Below are 20,328 nucleotides of genomic sequence, written 5' to 3'. Positions count from 1 at the left end.
CAGTTGTGTCACCAGCATTCACTACTATTATTCATTGAATGGCAATTTGTCAAAATAGCAAAGCATAAAAGACTGACCGATAGAAATGGTCTTTTACCCTTTTCTGGTCTTTATGTGTTTTTATTATACTCCGTCCTATATTTGTGATTTTTTAAAATAATGCCATATGTTTAATCCGGCTGTTTTTCTAATGATTGCTTCATGTGTTAAATGTATAAAACCAATTAACAAATGTTGACTAAATTAAACTCAACCGATCCACTAACCAGCTTTTTACAGAGCTTCAAACTACTTTTTCTGAAATCTAACTGAACTTTCACAATTCATTCACATAACACCTCTAAATCTTGTTGTCGGACATACTTCCTCTACTTATTGTTCCCAAATCTGATCCCTCATGACCCCTCAGATGTATTCCGCCCCCATGGGGGGACCCGACACCCATGTTGGGGACCATTGCTCTAGGTTATCTGCCAAACTCCCCTACAATCTTATTTCAATAAATTCAGGTACAGAGGTGGGTGAAGTACTAAGATCTTGTACTTGAGTAAAAGTAGAAGTACCAGAGAGAAGACTCTGTTACAAGTAAAAGTGCTGCATTGAAAATGTTACTCAAGTTAAAGTACAAAAGTATTAGCATCAATGTATGTACTTAAAGTACTAGAAGTAGTCATTCTGCAGATTGGTCCATTTCAGAATAATATAAATGAAATGTTCTATATTTATTGATGCATTAATGTGTTTATCAAAGCTGGTAAAGGTGCAGCTAGTTTGAATGACTTTGCATACTGCAGGGTAGCTTGTGAATTTACTCCAGGTGGAACTAAAGTCTGATTTAAGTGTTGATTATATTTCACATAATTAATTCAAATCTGTAAAGTAACTAAATATATAAAATAAATGTAGTGGAGTAAAAGTACATGATTAACCTCTGAATTGTAGTGGAGGAGAAGTACAAAGTAGCATTACTACAAGTATCTCAAAATTGTACTTAAATAAAGTTATTGAGTAAATGTACTTAGTTACTTCCCACCTCTGTTCAGGTACATCATGAAAAAAAATACTACAGAAACCTCTAAAAATGTTCCCGTTTGGTGACTCTCAGATTTATTTTCTGGCTATGACTGGCGCTAGACCTTGAGAGCATTCTCATTGCTGAGTAAGTGTGTCACTGCCTGCTGCCCTCAGATGGAGCATGAGCTCTGTCACTGATCTGCAGTACTCAACATGAACCACCAGAGTGCAGGCTGCTCCCACAGATCTACAGAAACGTTCCTGTCACTGTAGGTTAACCCTGCACTGACACATTGTCTAATTAGGTGAGATGCATGAACATAATTGTGCAAAATCTTGTGAAATAACGCATTTACACAATGTGAAAGCACTGCAGATTTGTTATGTTCTGGTTTTAGAGCAGTCGGGAGAAAAGCAGCAGACAAAACTAAATCCTGGAACTGTATTTACATGCTTTTCAGGTTAATGTGTGACAGTATGTGCTGTCTTTATTATGTCTCACTCTGCCCACGCTAACAAACTGGGAGTCAACCTTTGACCCCTGATAGTTTTTCCAGGGGTCCCCATGGAGACCAATCCCTGTGACAACTCAGTAACCTGATCCACCAGTCAGGTAAATCAGGTAACCGTCACTCAGGAGGCCGGGCCCAAAGAATAGAACAGGGAAGAGCAAAGTTTAAAGAAAGGATGGTAGAAAGCAGATGAATGCGTCTGTCAGTTAAAAACAAAAAGGACACCATGCTGGAGGAAGGAGAGGACACTCAGGACGTTGACACGCAGGATAATGAGCATGAGGAGGGATAATGAGGATGAGGAGGATGATGGGACGTTCACTAACATCTCTCTAGCAGACAACACAGGTAAAGCCTCAGAGGGACTTTTCTGCCATTGTGTTTATTTTTTAAAGATAGCGCTTTTCTGCCCTTTATATATATTCAACCAACAAACATCTATATTTCTGTTGTGAATGACAGTGCATGGGACAGGTAGTTAGGCAGTTGTTTAGTAACGCAACCAAGTGCCATAAGGCCAGCTTGTAAAACCAAAGTGTTGGTGTGTTGTTGGCAGGACTGACCTGTCAGTATCAAAGCTGCATGTCGTTCATTTCAGTAGTCAGTCACTATTTTAAGCGGAAGCAGAAAGCTTTTTCCTCTTAGGCGTTCATAGTAGCATTATTGTTGGTGCCACTGTGGAATCCCATTTTCCTCAGAGAGACCAACAACACAGGACACTGCACAACACTGCACAACAAATATGTTGATTTTCACATGAAAAAGATCACCGTGAGCTACCGGGAGTGGTGTGGCTAACATTAATGTGCAAAGTAAGAAGCAACTAAAGATTCTCAAATAACTTCAAACCTGATCTCCTGCTATGATAAAGGCAGAGTAAAATGCCCAGTGTATAAATAAGTATGGAGGTTTGTAACTTACTGATGTGGTTAAGAAGAAGAATGTTTCTCATCACTGTCCCGCTTCACCTTCTTTGCCTCCTCAGGGCTCCTTTGCTAAGTTCATACAGTTAACTGTAGTTCAGTTCAACACCTATGGTAAACTGTTGCTTATTTTGTTGGGTTGCCTCTTTGGGAAAGCTTTCTGGAAAAAAGAGTGTATTTTCGATTATTTACTTCCACTCATTTTATGGAAGCAAAGTAGACTGAACTCAAAATGATAGTGTATACAAATCTCTGTATTGTTTTGCCAACATTTTATGAGAACATTTTTTAAACTAAATCTTAGGAAGTCAGGACACAGATGGGGAATAATGGAGAATTTCAATTTAAGTTCTTGTTCTGTTAATTAAAAAACCTTCTTACACCCGTATCTGACATTCACCTAACTGATGAGGCCATTGCTAGGATTTGCTTTATATAATCACATTTTATAGCTGTGTCAAAATAATCAAAATAAAATGGCCATCAAAATCCCTCGAAACATTAATGTTTATTTTTATATTAATAACATTACTAAATAAAATAAAAAATTAATAACATAACAACCCGCAAGAAAATAAATATTATTTTGGACACTGGGGGCAGCAGAAACAAGCTGTGAAAACATGTTCTTTTACAAATACTCAAAGAAGTGAGCGTAATATTAAAAAACAACGCGAAAATATCAATGAAGAGGGGGAGGGGCCACCTAACAGAACAACAATAATTAATCGCAATATCGGTATGTAGGCTATTAGGTAGTTATGGCAAACTTGTTGGCAAACTTGTTGGCAAAGTTGCATGTCCATTTTAGCTCCGTGTTGGTCTCTACTCTCTACCATCTCCTTGGGAAAGTAGGCCCTTAGGCTGCTGAAAGATCGAATATTTTCTCTACAAACTGTGTCTGTCTGCTTTTGGTATCGTATTGCAGAGACTGATACATCTAAAACTCTGTGCGGCAGTTAGCTTATCAGATGACTTTACTTGTACATTTCAATTGTACAAGTATTAGACCAGGGGTGGGGAACTTCCGGCCTCCGGGCCGTATACGGACCGCGAGACCATTTGGTACGGCCCTCGAGGTAATTTATAAACACACGCAAAAAAGAAAAGAATTAAAGAAATCTAGACCGCAAAATAATTAAACAAGCGAATACCTGTTTTTCCTGGCCAAGGTTAGGGTCCTTGAACACAACACGAGCCTAACGTGTCATCGCGTGGTATATGTCTCGTCTGAGGGGTGTAGTCGTGTAGTGCTCACGGAGAGCACCAGAACGCCGCTCCGGCACTTCAGAAATTGCAGTACCCATAAGGAGCAATACACATGTCGCAGTTTTTGCTTGGCTGTGTCTTTAGTTGTAAGCCCAGTGGCAATCTGTTCATCTGTCATGCTGATCATACAGTCAATAACTTTGTTGTTATTAGCATCTGGTTAGCTAGCTATTTCTAAAACCAGTGAGGTAAAGGCACATCTTTATATGATCATTATAATTATACAAAAATAAGAGAATAAAGTATAAAATACTATATGTTGTTATTAATAAACAAGAATACAGTTTAAAAGGGGAGTGATTTGTAAAATATCCATAAAGAAAAAGAATATCTGCTTACAGTTCTGTTTCATATGGATGTTGAGAGATGTAGATCTCCTAATGTTGCTCTCAAAGTGCACCAGATTGATGCTTTTAACTTCAACATTTAAAAAAAAATCTTCCCGCGGGAGCAAGCCCCCGGACACCCCTAGAGGAGGTTAGGTCCCCCTTCATATCATGTGAGGATTTACAGTCGACCTCCTTCTGTTCCCCTTTGTTTTGTGTTTGTTGTTGTCTGTATGTCTGTTACCTCATTCACACCAACGGTGTTTCAGGGCCGGTTCGGAGCTGGAGCTTGAAAAGCACCGGGTTTTCTTGTTCACACCGCAGCGGAGCAGCCTCTTAGCTCCGGAATCCGGTTCATTTCGAGCACCAAAAAATTGTCCGGCCAGAGCAAAAGCACCACATACGTCACGCTTACGTCGAGGCAGGGGCAGGGCAGGGGCAGGGGCAGGGGCAGGGGCAGGGGCAGGGGCAGGGGCAGGGGCAGGGGCAGGGGCAGGGGCAGGGGCAGGGGCAGGGGCAGGGGCAGGGGCAGGGGCAGGGGCAGGGGCAGGGGCAGGGGCAGGGGCAGGGGCAGGGGCAGGGGCAGGGGCAGGGGCAGGGGCGGGATCAACTCCTGAACAAGAATAAAAAGCCGGCGTTTTATCCAGCTTGTACACAACGATGGAGAAATGTAACAAGCAGCAGTGGTCCACTGAAGAGACCAGCTACCTACTGGGAATCTGGTCTTCTGAAGAGGTACAGAGGAAGCTGGAGGACAATCGGCCATTGTTGTTGTTGTCGGTGTCAGCTGTGAGGGGTTTCCGCAAAGTTTGGCTTTATGAAGCAGGCACGCAAACGGTTACGTCATGACGCAAACGATGACGCAATGACGCAGCACCAGTCGGACTCTGGGCAGTGTGAAAAGAGCCGGAGCTAAACCGAAGAACCGGTTCTGAACCTTAAAAGTTCTAGCACGGAGCTTGAACCGGAGTTGCGTTGGTGTGAATGAGGTATGAGTGTCTGTCTTCCTGGCTGGGCGTGGCTGACCTAGGCTACTTATCGATTCCCGCCAACTCACCTCATCAGCTGCTGCTCATCACTCTGATTCATCTACTCACCTTCACCTGCTTATATACCCGGTTTTCGTCATCCAGTATTCACCAGTTCGTCGTTTCACCACGCTGGTAATACGACTTAGTAAATTCCGCTATTAGCAAAACCAAACTTTCTGTGTTCCTGTTATCCTTACCTTGTGCTCTCTCTATTCAGTATCCGTCTGCCTACTCCTCTGCCTGCCACGTCCAGCCACCTACCCCTCGTCTGTGTTCCTCCGTGCTTCCACGAACACCTGCCCCTAGTGATGGCAAAATGAAGCTTTGAATGAAGCATCGAACCACTTGGACATTTGTGTCGGAAATAGGTTCATTTCTCGAAGCTTCAGTTACAGCGACCTCTCCTAAGTGCAAGGCTGCAGTGGGTTTAACGTATCTTTGCCTTGAAAAATATTCGATGCACTGAATATCATGTTCTATTTGCAATTAAAGATTGATAATTGTGTGTATTGGGTTATTGAGAAGAGACTAGAGAGTGCTGGACATTTTTTTGGGCGGAGAGGGCCTTTTATCAGTTATTAAAGTATTAAAGTTGAAAAGCAATGACTAAAAGTTCTTCCATTTCAGGCTTTGAACCAGCTGCGCGGAGGACATCACCGCATTCGGGCCGCCGGCTCTATCCACTGGGCTATCTATTCCTTAAAGTATTTAACTGTTTTTATATTAGTTACAATTCTCTTTTTGTTCACAACTTCTCCACATTTCGAAGTGTTTCCCGAGCCAGAACGACCTATCTTTCTTCTGGCTTGCTCTATAATGATACAATTAAAATGCAACAACAACTCAACAGTAACAACGCAAACTACGACAACAACCACGACGCTGAAGTTGGCTTCCGATTCAGAGCATCTGATTCGGCAGTTAAGGGGAAAGTTAAGGGACATTTAATTTACGGCGCTGAGCGAACAATCCTCCGTGTTTGAACCTCTTAAATCGCTGCATACACGATTTATTTGGACTGGATTATCCCAGAAAGTCTAAAGATTCTTTATAACCCAGTTTGAGATTTGTGAAACCTTTATTCTATTTGTGAAAATTAAAAAAAGGGAGATTTCAGTGCTTTTTTCGCATCTTCACCACATTAGACCAGGTCCTGATCTAAAACCACTAGACCTACACTCATCAAATCCTGACTGGATTATCCCAGAGGGTCTAAAGATTCTTTATAACACAGTTTCAGATTTGTGAAACCTTTATTCTATTTGTGAAAATACAAACAAGGGAGATTTCAGTGCTTTCTTTTACATGTAGACCATATTAGACCAGGTCCTGATCTGAAACCACTAGACCTACACTCATCAAATCTGGACTGGATTATCCCAGAGAGGCTAAAGATTCTTTATAACCCAGTTTGAGATTTGTGAAACCTTTATTATATTTGTGAAAATACAAACAAGGGAGATTTCAGTGCTTTTTTCGCATCCTGACCACATTAGACCAGGTCCTGATCTGAAACCACTAGACCTACACTCATCAAATCTGGACTGGATTATCCCAGGGAGTCTAAAGATTCTTTATAACACAGTTTGAGATTTGTGAAACCTTTATTATATTTGTGAAAATACAAACAAGGGAGATTTCAGTGCTTTTTAAAAATCTAGACCACATTAGATCAGGTCCTGATCTAAAACCACTATACCTAGACTCATAAAATCTGGACTGGATTATTCCAGAGGGTCTAAAGATTCTTTATAACCCAGTTTCAGATTTGTGAAATCTTTATTCTATTTGTGAAAATACAAAAAGGGAGATTTTGCTGCTTTTTTTAAATCTAGACCACATTAGACCAGGTCCTGATCTAAAACCACTAGACCTACACTCATCAAATCTGGACTGGATTATCCCAGAGAGTCTAAAGATTCTTTATAACACAGTTTCAGATTTGTGAAATCTTTATTCTATTTGTGAAAATACAAACACAGGTGGAAGGCTGAGGTTGCTGCAGCAGGCCAGGATCAGAATCAGAAAGTGAACCTCCCAGCTGGGCAAGCCTTTATGCCTTCTTGAGGCTCCGCCTCTAGATGGGCGGGCACAAACAGGACGACACTCCCAGTACCTGCCAGAGGACAGCAAGGCAGGGAGCACAGACAGGCAGAAGGGGGGAGGGGTCGTCACAACATGTTATTTTGTTTTGTTTTATTGTTCTGTCTTTTTATTTATTTAAGTATTCCAGTAATGTATGTTGCATGTTTTAATTTGATTGTATTTACTTGTTTAAATGAAATTTGTTTTAGGTTCACTTAAAAAATCTGTCCAGGGACAACAGATGAAAAATAGCCTCTTGGCTAACTCTGGCACATTTACAGCAATGTTAATTAATGTGCACTGTCCCTGTTAAACAAATGAATAAATAAATAAAAATAAAAATAAGTGTATGCTCCTCATTTAGGTGATAATTCTTTATCTACAAAGTTTTTCGTATCTTAAATACTGTTTCATAGCAAACAAAAAAATGAAAGAGATGTTAAAGGAATTCAGGTTCATGAGATAAAGAAAAAGGCTAACCTTCAGTCTTTCATCCACTTTGAACAGCTTCTGTTGCTTTGTCCTAAAGCAAAATATGAATAGCAATTATTTTTACCAAAGTGTTATTTTCTAATCTTGTAATGTTTTTCACATTCCAAGCAATCCTAGTACTCAAGATGACATACTGTAATTAGGCAAAGCTTGTTGCTTAAAGTAAACTTGAACAATGCTAGTTATAGACTATATTTAATTTCCTGTTAAAGTGTTTTGCCTGCAACTGTAAATAAATTAAGTTTATATAAGTATACCTACTTATCTGTTGAATTTTTATTTGCAACACAAAATTATAATACATTTGAGAAGTAAAGACTTTATTCTTCCTTAATTAGCTGTCCATACTTACCCGATTTGATGAGTGTAGGTCTAGTGGTTTCAGATCAGGACCTGGTCTAATGTGGTCTACATGTAAAAAAAAAAGCACTGAAATCTCCCTTGTTTGTATTTTCACAAATAGAATAAAGGTTTCACAAATCTGAAACTGGGTTATAAAGAATCTTTAGACCCTCTGGGATAATGCAGTCCAGATTTGACGAGTCTAGGAAAAGTGGTTTTAGATCAGGACCTGGTCTAATGTGGTCTAGATTTTTAAAAAGCAGCAAAATCTCCCTTGTTCGTATTTTCACAAATAGAATTAAGGTTTCACAAATCTCAAACTGCGTTATAAAGAATCTTTAGACCCTCTGGGATAATTCAGTCCAGATTTGATGAGTCTAGGTATAGTGGTTTCAGATCAGGACCTGGTCTAATGTGGTCTACATGTGAAAAAGCACTGAAATCTCACTTTTTGTATTTTCACAAATAGAATTAAGGTTTCACAAATCTCAAACTGTGTTATAAAGAATCTTTAGGCCCTCTGGGATAATCCAGTCCAGATTTGATGAGTCTAGGTAAAGTGGTTTTAGATCAGGACCTGGTCTAATGTGGTCAGGATGCGAAAAAAGCACTGAAATCTCCCTTGTTTGTATTTTCACAAATAGAATAAAGGTTTCACAAAACTGAAACTGTGTTATAAAGAATCTTTAGACCCTCTGGGATAATCCAGTCCAGATTTGATGAGTCTAGGTATAGTGGTTTCAGATCAGGACCTGGTCTAATGTGGTCAGGATGCGAAAAAAGCACTGAAATCTCCCTTGTTTGTATTTTCACAAATAGAATAAAGGTTTCACAAATCTGAAACTGTGTTATAAAGAATCTTTAGCCTCTCTGGGATAATCCAGTCCAGATTTGATGAGTGTAGGTCTAGTGGTTTCAGATCAGGACCTGGTCTAATGTGGTCTACATGTAAAAAAAAAAGCACTGAAATCTCCCTTGTTTGTATTTTCACAAATAGAATAAAGGTTTCACAAATCTCAAACTGGGTTATAAAGAATCTTTAGACTCTCTGGGATAATCCAGTCCAGATTTGATGAGTGTAGGTCTAGTGGTTTTAGATCAGAACCTGGTCTAATGTGGTCTACATGTGAAAAAAGCACTGAAATCTCCCTTTTTTTAAATTTTCACAAATAGAATAAAGGTTTCACAAATCTCAAACTGGGTTATTTAGACTCTCTGGGATAATCCAGTCCAAATAAATTGGCTATGCAGTGATTTAAAAGGTTCAAACACGGAGGATTGTTCGCTCAGCGCTGTAAATTAAATGTCCCTTAACTTTCCCCTTAACTGCCGAATCGGATGCTCTGAATTGGAAGCCAACTTCAGCGTCGTACAACAACCCACACATTGCACATTGTTTAGAGCGGTTATAAAGTGTTGAAGCGCTCAAATTCGAAACTGTTTCAACCTGTCACCTGCAGTGGCGTTTTCTCCTGGAGGCCAAGGGAAGCCAGGCTTCCCCTGTTTTTTCGGATTATAGTTATAATTTTAATAAATAAATAAAAAGTTTTCGGAAGTTTCGGAAATTCTTTGCTGTGTGTTGCTGCCGGCCCGTCTCTCCCCCATTCTCATTGAGTATTTTACAAAGAGTGAAACAGCGCCCCTCTAGATGTTATGGTGAAACAGTAGATTGCACTCTCTGTTGCGAGAGGAGGCCAGCCGAAACTTTCTTCCCTTGGTGAAAAAAATGGAGGGATTGACCAATCAGACGAGGCTCACATCATAACCCTGCCAACCTGTGATTAGTCAGGGCCATGCCAAGGGAAGCCAGAGGCAGCTGGCTTCCCTTGCCTCACAATCCAATCAAATCGCATCAACTTAGTGGTGCAGTGACGCATCCTAAAACCCGGAAGTAAGCTGCGCTCGGTTTCCCTCGACAAAAAAGCAACGGGATTTCTCCATAGGATTTTAGAAAATAGCTCGAAATAAGGTCAGTGGAAAACGAACCTGTTAGATAAATGCACGTTTTGTTCAGTCGGATAATATCCACATGTCTACCCTACTTTTATAATTTTCGAATCATAAATCTAATCGATAGAAGATAGATAGCGTCACTGCAGCACTCTCACCGCCGTTAGAAAGTAGCAAGCAGAGCAAGTGCAATTATGGAGGGTGGAGATTTGGAGTATTTAATCAAACATAATTGTACTAAACTTCCGCTACAGCAACAACAGATACAATCTGATGACAGGCCGATACCCAAACTGGAGCTGTGTACAGAGAGGAACAAAGGAGCGAATCGGACGTAAAACGTGAAAGGTCTCCTGATGTAGTTTGTGAATGAATGCTTATTAGAGTTTGGGCTGGAGAATGCGTGCGGACCTGTCGGTTAGATAACAGGCGTGTGTAAGTCCTGCATCTGTATGATACAAATGTGTGTAAAATGATACCGGGTGCTGTAATCACTCACCTGGTTACGTTATTACATTGACTACCACACCCCCGACCCAAAAGAAAGGACGTATTATTGGCTTCCCCTAATTTTTTTCCCACGCCACGCTACTGGTCGCCTGTCAGAATAGATACGAGGCAGATGACTCTGTAATTGTGCAGATGACTCTGTAATTCTTAGGTAGGCTCCAGGACAATGAGACCAGCCACGGCCCTGTCATTGACGACTTTGTCAGGTGGTGTGAGGAGTCCTATCTACAACTGAACATAAGCAAAACCAAGGACATGATCATTGATTTTAGAAGACATCCCCACATACATGAAGTAGAATTTGTGCAATCATACAAATATCTCGGGACAATTATTGACTCAAAATTGAGCTCTGATCCAAACTGTGAAGCTGTGTGCAAAAGGGGGCACCAGCGTTTGTACTGTCTTAGGAAATTGTCCTATTTTAACATTGACAAAACCATGATGATCATGTTTTATCGTGCTTTTATCGAGTCGATTCTGTCTTTTTCACCTGACTTTAAAGAGCAGAAACTCTCTGAGTCAGATCGTAAAGTGGTCCAGCAGACTGATCGGTGAGTAACAGCTAAACCTGGAGACCCTGTACCTCAGGCAGTTACAGCGGTTATCCAGCTCCATATTAGACAATGACTCCCACCCTCTGCACTCAGAATTCAAGCTTCTTCCTTCGGGCTGGAGGTTACTTGTCCCAAAGAGTAGAACTAAGCGGAGTAAAAACAGTTTTATCCCAGCAGCTATTGCACAAATTAACACATCATAGGAGCGTCACACAGATGCCTATTTTTTTTTTTTTATTTAATTGTGAATTTTGAATGTCCATGTTTGTACTAGTGTTTTCCTTCTTAAAATGTTTTTTTTTTTTTTATATTTTGAGATTTGGTTGAGCAGGGTATACTTGTACATTTACTAGTCATTTTATTAGAGATGTGTTTGTTGTTTGTGTTTGTTTTTAGTGTCAGGATGGAACCCTTGTCTTTTTGTCTGCAAACAGAATCTACCTACGGGTACAAATAAATAACCTGAACCTGAACCTGAGGCAGAGTGCATTGAATCGCGTGATTGGACCATGAACCAGTGGAGTGATTCATTCAGGAAATGAAGCAGTTGCTGGTTCGGACGTCACATGTCACGTGATTTCTTCTGAAATCACTGCTTCTATGGAATAGGAAGTCCAGGGTTGAAGCTCCGTTCGAAGCTTCAGTGTCAAACTGCCATCACTACCTGCCCCAGGTTGCTCTCGCCAGCTCTGGATCCCCGGCTCTCCTCGCCTGTGTTCCGCCGTGCTTCTCCGCACAGCTGCTCCAGCCTGCTCGCTCTCGCCAACTCGGGATCCCCGGCTTCGGACCTCCGCTCCACCTCTGGTGACACACCCTGGCCCGGGACTTTGTGGATTATCCAATCAGGGGCGGATCTAGACAAATATTCATGGGGTGGCAAGAGGGTGGCAGGAGATTTTGAGGGGTGGCATCCCCTGACAGAAGTATATGCTGATTTAAATCGCAATCATATCAATCAATTAGGGGTGTAACGGTACACGTACCCGTACTGAAATTATTCGGTACGGGCCCTTCGGTTCGGTACACGTGTGTACCGAACAAATATAGCGTTAAACGTAAAAAAATTGAGAACATGAACAACTTTCTGGAAGTAATCTCAGGTATATATCATAGAGCGACCAAGTAATTTCATTGGACGAGAGGCATACTATGAGAGCTGGTCACAGGGATGCGTTCAAATGTAGTCAGTAATTTGAGGAACTGTCGAAATGGCGAACGCAGATAAAGTTGAGCTGAAAATCCTACAGCATCATTGAAGTCTCCGGTTTGGGAACATTTTGGTTTCGCAGTTACGTACAAGGATGACGGACAAAGACAGGTGGACCGAACCAAAGCTGTTTGTCGGTATTGTTCAACTAACATTGGTTACGCGGCTGGCAATACATCACACTCATTTGAAAAGGCATCACCCGAACGTGAATATCACCGGTACCAAAAGAAAAAAGACTGAAGTGCAAACCCAACTCCCACTAGCATGTAAGCCTCCACCACTCGCAAAGAGTTCAGACCGAGCCAAAGCTATTACAAACGCCAAATATCCTTATGTTGCCATGTTAGCAAAGCGCTACCTCTGTCCCTAGAGAGGGTGTTCTCCACAGCAGGAGACATTGTTAGTGCCAGCAGATCTGCCATTTCAGCAAGCAATGTGGACAAGTTAATCTTTCTTTAAACAACATGAAAATACAATGACAAGCAAGTCCTAATGTCAAGCTGGCTGCTTAGGTACTAGTACAGTTCAAATACAGATTATTTCAGTTCATCGAAATGCTGCACCTTAATGTTTATTTTACTATATTTTGTATTTATTTGAATACATTAGTCACAGTTTAATAATAATAAAAAAAATGTTTTTAATGTTTTGTGATAATTTTTTCTGCTGTACCAAAAACGTACCGAACCGAACCGTGACCTAACAACTGAGATACATACCGAACCGAAATGTTTGTGAACCGTTACACCCCTACAGTCAATGTTAACTTGGAAAGCCACAATATTAATATTTTAACTCAATCACATAGGTGATATTATTGTGGCACATCAGTAAAGCCTTACATATAAGGTGGCAGACGTAATTTAATGAATTTTAACTGAACAATAACTGAATGAGTTTATCTCACTCTTAGACCAGCAGGGGAACCAAATCTATGCAGACTGCTGCAATAAGTACATTAATTAACTGTCTCATCGATGTTTGTCTGAATGAATATGATATTATTAACAATCATATTATTCCTATCAGCTGTATAAATAAATAATAAATAATAATAATAATAATAATAGATTTAATTTGTTAGCGTTTTTGCAGGTGCTCAAAGACGCTTTACATATATAGTGAAGAACTGTTATGATTCACATATTCATTTAGTATTGAATAAACTATATTTATTTTTTGGAGGAGTTAATGATGAATGTTCGTCAAGATGCTTGCTCACCCTCCTTCAAATTTGAAAAACAAGTAATTATATCATTATTGATATACAGTTACAACCTTGACTTTACATCAGAAAGAACAAACATTAAAGAAGTGACTAACTGCATCAGTTAGGGTTAAAAAACGTGTATTCAGCTAAAACATCGCTGCAATTATTATCCAGTGGAAGGTCCTTACCTACTGGCCTAGTTCAATCAAAGTGGTTACTTTCTGTTGGCTGGGCAGTGTAGTTTTACACACCGTCTTATTTTACTTTTTCAGGACTTCAAATTGTTTTTTGGGGGCAGACCCCCTCAAAGAAAAAAATATATACACGCATACAAGGTCATCATCTTAACAGTTTGTTATTCTCATCGAGTCATCCGTGAGCAGAGCATCAAGTTGGCATGTCTATTACAGCTGAATGCGGCGATTACTATCTTGTTCAGCAAAACGCCTCACAAATTTATTAAGATCAACAGCTGTAGTGCGTTTTGATTCAATGCTGAGTACAGCCAAATTTGACATTCTCTTCTCTGTCATTGTAGACCGCAACTACCTCATTCCTTCAGTGCTTGGGTCCGAAAGGCTTCTCGTTTTGCGGCGTCCCGTTCAAATGAATTCGCCACCAATCATATTTCCACTCTCGCGCCAGGACCGGGGGAGGGGTTACATGACGTGCATCTTGTGCTGCATTCATTTGCACTCGGACATTAGAGACTTTCTCTCATAAATGTCCGATGAGCCACAACTTTTCTTTCAAAACAAAGATGCCAACTGGGGTGGCAGCTGGGGTGGCAAGGCTATTGTTTAGGGTGGCAGTTGCCACCCCATGCCACCCCGGTAGATCCGCCCCTGTATCCAATCCCTCTTTTGTCTCTGTAAAACGGTTTAGGTTAATAAACCTTTTTGCCTCATAAACTCTGTCTCCTCTCCATAGTGTTCAGCAGAGGTGTGGACTCGAGTCACATGACTTGGACTCGAGTCAGACTCGAGTCACACATTTTATGACTTGAGACTCGACGTGACAACATCACAAAAGACTTGCGACTCGACTTGGACTTGAACACCAATGACTCGGGACTTGACTTGAACTTGAGCCTTCTGACTTGAGGTGACTTGCTACTTTAATTCAGAGGTCTCCAACACGCCGATCGCGAGCTACCGCTAGAAGAGCAGACTCCCGTCGGGGAAAGCAGAATCTTCAGCCGCTCCTACTCTTGCTGAGAATCCTTGCAGGCAGGGGCGGGGTCTTTATTTAGCTGGGCCACCATGCGGCCAATCATATGCGAGGACACACTAGGATCATACCATTATGTGAAAGAAGGGTGGGGGGCACAGCATGTGCAGAGTGACGGGGAGACGGGTAGCCGGATTTAAATGCAAGCGCGTCGGAAAAAGTCAAGAAATGAGCGAAAACCGAAAAAAGAAGCAGCATCTGGCTGCTTTTCAATGATATTGGAGAAAGCAAAGCTGAGTGCAGGATTTGTAAAATGAAAATAACCTTCAGAGCAGGGTAAACACTCAGGATTTATTGTCAGAGGTGGGAGAAGTTCAGACAATTAAAAAAAGTTACAATCAGGGTTCCCGCGGGGTCTTAACAAGTCTTAAAAAGTCTTACATTTGATAATCAGAATTGAAGGCCTTAAAAAGGTCTTAAATATGATTCAGAAGGTCTTAAAAATTATCGGATTTGAAAGGTACTTCTATGTTGCGATAGCGTCTAAATGTGTTTTGGGGGAAATGTCCGGGCTGCAAAGTAACCAGTACGGTAATAGCCTTTCAGTTCCCCCCAACAATTTGTATTGAATTAAATCAACATGGAACCAGTAATCACTAACTTTGTTTCCCCCGGCCCCTTGTTGGAGAACACCCAGCTAGTAACAAAGCAACCAAGCTTCAGCTCATGTAGCCTATCTTCGAATCTACTTACAAATAAATATGGGGAAGTGTAAGTTCAACCGTATTTGGTTGGAAAACATCTAATTTAGTGCTTGGTTGAAACCAGTGGAGGGAACGTGTTTGAAGCCCGCTGCACCTTTTGCAAAATAAATTAGTGTTTGTTTTGCTAGTGGAGCGTTAGCTAGTGCAGCGTTAGCTAGTGCAGCAGCAGCTAATGCAGCGTTAGCTAGTGCAGCAGCAGCTAATGCAGCAGCTCCCGCAACAACACCGGGGGACCTCCGGGCTAAGTTTGGGTCTACGTCAACCCTAAAAGCGGAGGTGCTGTAGACGCTAAATACCGTAGCTAAACACCAATCATACAACAGCAACGATGAAATAGTGTAGCCAAGGCAGCAGAGCTCTGAATATAGCTCTTGTCACTCTCTCTCTCTCACACACACACACACACACACACACACACACACACACACACACACACACACACACACACACACACACACACACACACACACACACACACTAGGGCTGCTCGATTATGGCAATAATCAAGATTATGTTGGTCAATAATTAATATCACGATTATTAAATATGATTATTCATTGACTTTGAAAACATCCATTTATTGAACTTTAAAACAGATAATAATTTGAACAGTATCTTTTTAACTGTTGATTACCCTGAACGTATAATTCAACTGAAAAAACCAATACAAAAATTAATTAAATAAATGATACATTACTAAAAAATTAATTAGATCAAATATGTTGTAGTGCACTGTCACAACCTAGCAAAGCAAAATAATCGTTTTTTACGATTATGTTGTTTTCGTAATTGTGGCAGGCCAAAATCGTAATTGCGATTAAAATATGATTAATTGCACAGCCCTAACACACACACACACACACACACACTCAAGCACACACAGACGCACACACATACACACACTTTTTGTCTAACACGCTAACACAGTTCTGTACTGTTACACTGTTGTGTTCAGTCACTGTTCTTATGTTGAACATGAATACATTTACTTTGTAAGTGATTATGGGACGTATTTCTTCTTTATATACATTTTCCTTCATACTTTATTGCCGTGAAATAGGTCTTAAATTCTATTCAAAGTGGTCTTAAAAAGGTGTTAAAAAGTCTAAAATTTGAGTTGGCGAAACCTGCAGGAACCCTGTACAATAAAAAGTCCTGCATTCAAAATTTTACAAGTAAAAGTACAAAAGTATTAGCATCAAAATATACTTAAAGTACCACCTGCAGAGGGATCTAGATTCAGGTGTTCTTTTCCCCATAGAGACCGCCTCGCTGCACATTATCCCTTGCATAAAGATAGATTGTGGGTCCCTTATAACATGTTGTACACAGTAGAAATAAACATTCTGGTTACCTCAACATCAGGGATCTTATCCATTAAACTCCTTCTGAATCAAACCGTCACGGTAGCCTTACCTTACCCTCTTAAATTAGAAAAACACGTTACTTTACCAGAAAATGGATTATTAAATTATTAATGTGACTAATAAAGAGCAATTTGATTATTAAGTATTATTCTGTTAATCGATTTCATTACATTTGGTGAAAAACACATAATGACTTGTTTATGACTCGTTTTGTCAAAGTTTAGGACTTGACTTGACTTGAACTGGCCCATCCTGACTTGAGACTTGACTTGGACTTGCAAAACAATGACTTGAGACTTGACTCGGACTTGAGCGCAAAGACTTGAGACTTGACTCGGACTTGCAAAACAATGACTTGGTCCCACCTCTGGTGTTCAGTATTGTGGGCCTGTGGGGTCACTCCTGTAAGCTCTCAGAGAGCGTAACATATCATATATGAAGAATTCATTTGCAAACATTGATTAAAGCCAATCTTAAAATGATTAAACAAACGCCTGTTTGAGACTCCTCAGTGCACACAAAAACCTAACTTGGAGAAATAAATATATACGGATATGTTATTGAAAACCACCTCGAATATGTTATGACATGTATTCTCATAAATAATGCGGTATGCAGAAGGACATAATTACGTCTAAACTGAGGCCGTTTTGCTTTTCTATAGGTTGTATAGATACAAGCATGGTTTTATATTAGGGCTGTCAAACGATTACAATTTTTAATCAGATTAATCACAGCTTAAAAATGTATTAATCATGATTAATCACCATTCGAACTATGTCCAAAATATGCCATTTATTTATGTATATTGTTGTGGGAATGGAAAGATAAATGAAAGAAGGCGGATATATCCATTTAACATACAGTATCTATGTTTATTATAAAAATGTTCTGCGTGTCAAAATGAAAGACAACCCACACACCTCTCAATCATCAAACCGTGGGGTCTTAATTCATTACGTGTTGATTTCTATCAACGGGGGAGTACTTCAGGAAAGTCGACAGAGGGGGGGGGGGGGGGGGGGCGGGCGGCTAGTGGAGTACTTCGTGACCACAGAGTGTGAACGTTGTGATCAGCTGTTTTAGCGCAGTTCTCCAGTGAAGGGGGGGAGTCTCTCTCCGCCGCCGGTTGGCGTAGTTTTGGCACAATTCCGTTGTACAGACCGACGTTAACAGCAGCCCTGTCTGTGCACACGGAGACCGACTCTGTCGTCCGGTGATCTAACCGCCTTCTGGAAAAGCTTCACAAGTACGTCGGTACGCAAATGCGCTTTGTGACACAAGTGACGGTACGCATTTCAGATTACGCACATAACCTGCGTACCAGTTATGTGCACCCCTGTACTACAGCAAAAGTATTCTCCGTCGGGACTTCCTGCAAAAACACCACGCCGTTATCAAAGATGTTCTATTGAGAAGACGATCACTACGTGACAAAAGTTTTCAAAACCGTGGCTACTGAAATCAATCTTACTAACTGCTGTCTGTACAATTTACTCCGGGCGAGTTGCAGGGGCGGATCTAGACAAATATTCATGGGGTGGCAAGAGGGTGGCAGGAGATTTTAAGGGGTGGCATCCCCTGGCAGAAGTATATGCTGATTTAAATCGCAGTGTAACGGTACACGTACTGAAATTATTCGGTACGGGCCCTTCGGTTCGGTACACGTGTGAACCGAAGGGTACCGAACAAATATAACGTTAAATGTAAAAAATTGAGAACATGAACAACTTTCTGGAAGTAATCTGAGGTATATATCATAGAGCGACCAAGTCATTTCATTGGACGAGAGGTATACTATGAGAGCTGGTCACAGGGATGCGTTCAAATGTAGTCAGTAATTTGAGGAACTATCGAAATGGTGAACGCAGATAAAGTTGAGCTCCAAAATCCTCCAGCATCATTGAAGTCTCCGGTTTGGGAACATTTTGGTTTCGCAGTTACGAACAAGGATGACGGACAAAGACAGGTGGACTGAACCAAAGCTGTTTGTCGGCATTGTTCAACTAACATTGGTTACGCGGCTGGCAATACATCAAACTTGCACACTCATTTGAAAAGGCATCACCCGAACGTGAATATCACCGCTACCAAAAGAAAAAAGACTGAAGTGCAAACCCAACTCCCGCTAGCATGTAAGCCTCCACCACTCGCAGAGAGTTCAGACCGAGCCAAAGCTATTACAAACGCCAAGTATCCTTATGTTGCCATGTTAGCAAAGCGCTACCTGGCTGTATCTGCTACCTCTGTCCCTAGAGAGGATGTTCTCCACATCAGGAGACATTGTTAGTGCCAGCAGATCTGCCCTTTCGGCAAGCAATGTGGACAAGTTCATCTTTCTTTAAACAACATGAAAATACAATGAAAAGCAAGTCCTAATGTCAACCTGGCTGCTTAGGTACAGTACAGTTCAAATACAGATCATTTCAGTTCATTGACATGCTGCACCTTAATGTTTATTTTATTATATTTTGTATTTATTTGAGTGAATATTCACAGTTTAATAATAATTAAAAAAATTAAAAAATGTTTTAATGTTGTGATAATTTTTTCTGCTGAACCGAAAACGTACCTAACCGTGACCTAAAAACCGAGGTACGAACCGAACCGAAATGTTTGTGAACCGTTACACCCCTACAATCAATGTTAACTTGGAAAGCCACAATATTAATATTTTAACTCAATCACAAAGGTGATATTATTGTGGCACATCAGTAAAGCCTTACATATAAATATGTAAGGTGGCAGACGTAATTTAATGAATTTTAACTGAACAATAACTGAATGAGTTTGTTTCAATCTTAGACCAGCAGGGGAACCAAATATATGCACTGCTGCAATAAGTACATTAATTAACTGTCTCATCGATGTTTGTCTGAATGAATATGATACTATTAACAATCATATTATTCCTATCAGCTGTCAATCACTGTTATGATTCACATATTCATTTATTATTGAATAAACTATATTTTTTGGAGGAGTTAATGATGAATGTTCATCAAGATGCTTGCTCACCCTCCTTCACATTTGAAAAACAAGTAATTATATCATTATTGATATACAGTTACAACCTTGACTTTACATCAGAAAGAACAAACATTAAAGAAGTGACTAACTGCATCAGTTAGGGTTAAAAAACGTATATTCAGCTAAAACATCGCTGCAGTTATTATCCAGTGGAAGGTCCTTACCTACTGGCCTAGTTAAATCAAAGTGGTTACTTTCTGTTGGCTGGGCAGTGTAGTTTTACACACCGTCTTATTTGACTTTCTCAGGACTTAAAACTGTTTTTTGGGGGCAGACCCCCACAAAGAAAAAATATATATACACGCATACAAGGTCATCATCTTAACAGTTTGTTATGCTCATCGAGTCATCCGTGAGCAGAGCATCAAGTTGGCATGCCTATTACAGCTGAATGCGGTGATTACCATTTTGTTCAGCAAAACGCCTCACAAACGTATTAAGATCCAAAGCTTTAGTGCGTTTTGATTCCATGCTGAGTACAGCCAAACTGACAGTCTCTTCTCTGTAATTGTAGACCGCAACTACCTCATTCCTTCAGTGCTTGGGTCCGAAATGCTTCTCGTTTT

The sequence above is a fragment of the Gymnodraco acuticeps genome, unplaced genomic scaffold (genome assembly GCF_902827175.1).
Source record: "Gymnodraco acuticeps unplaced genomic scaffold, fGymAcu1.1, whole genome shotgun sequence".
NCBI lineage: Eukaryota > Metazoa > Chordata > Actinopteri > Perciformes > Bathydraconidae > Gymnodraco > Gymnodraco acuticeps.
Note: the sequence above shows the minus strand (reverse complement) of the source record.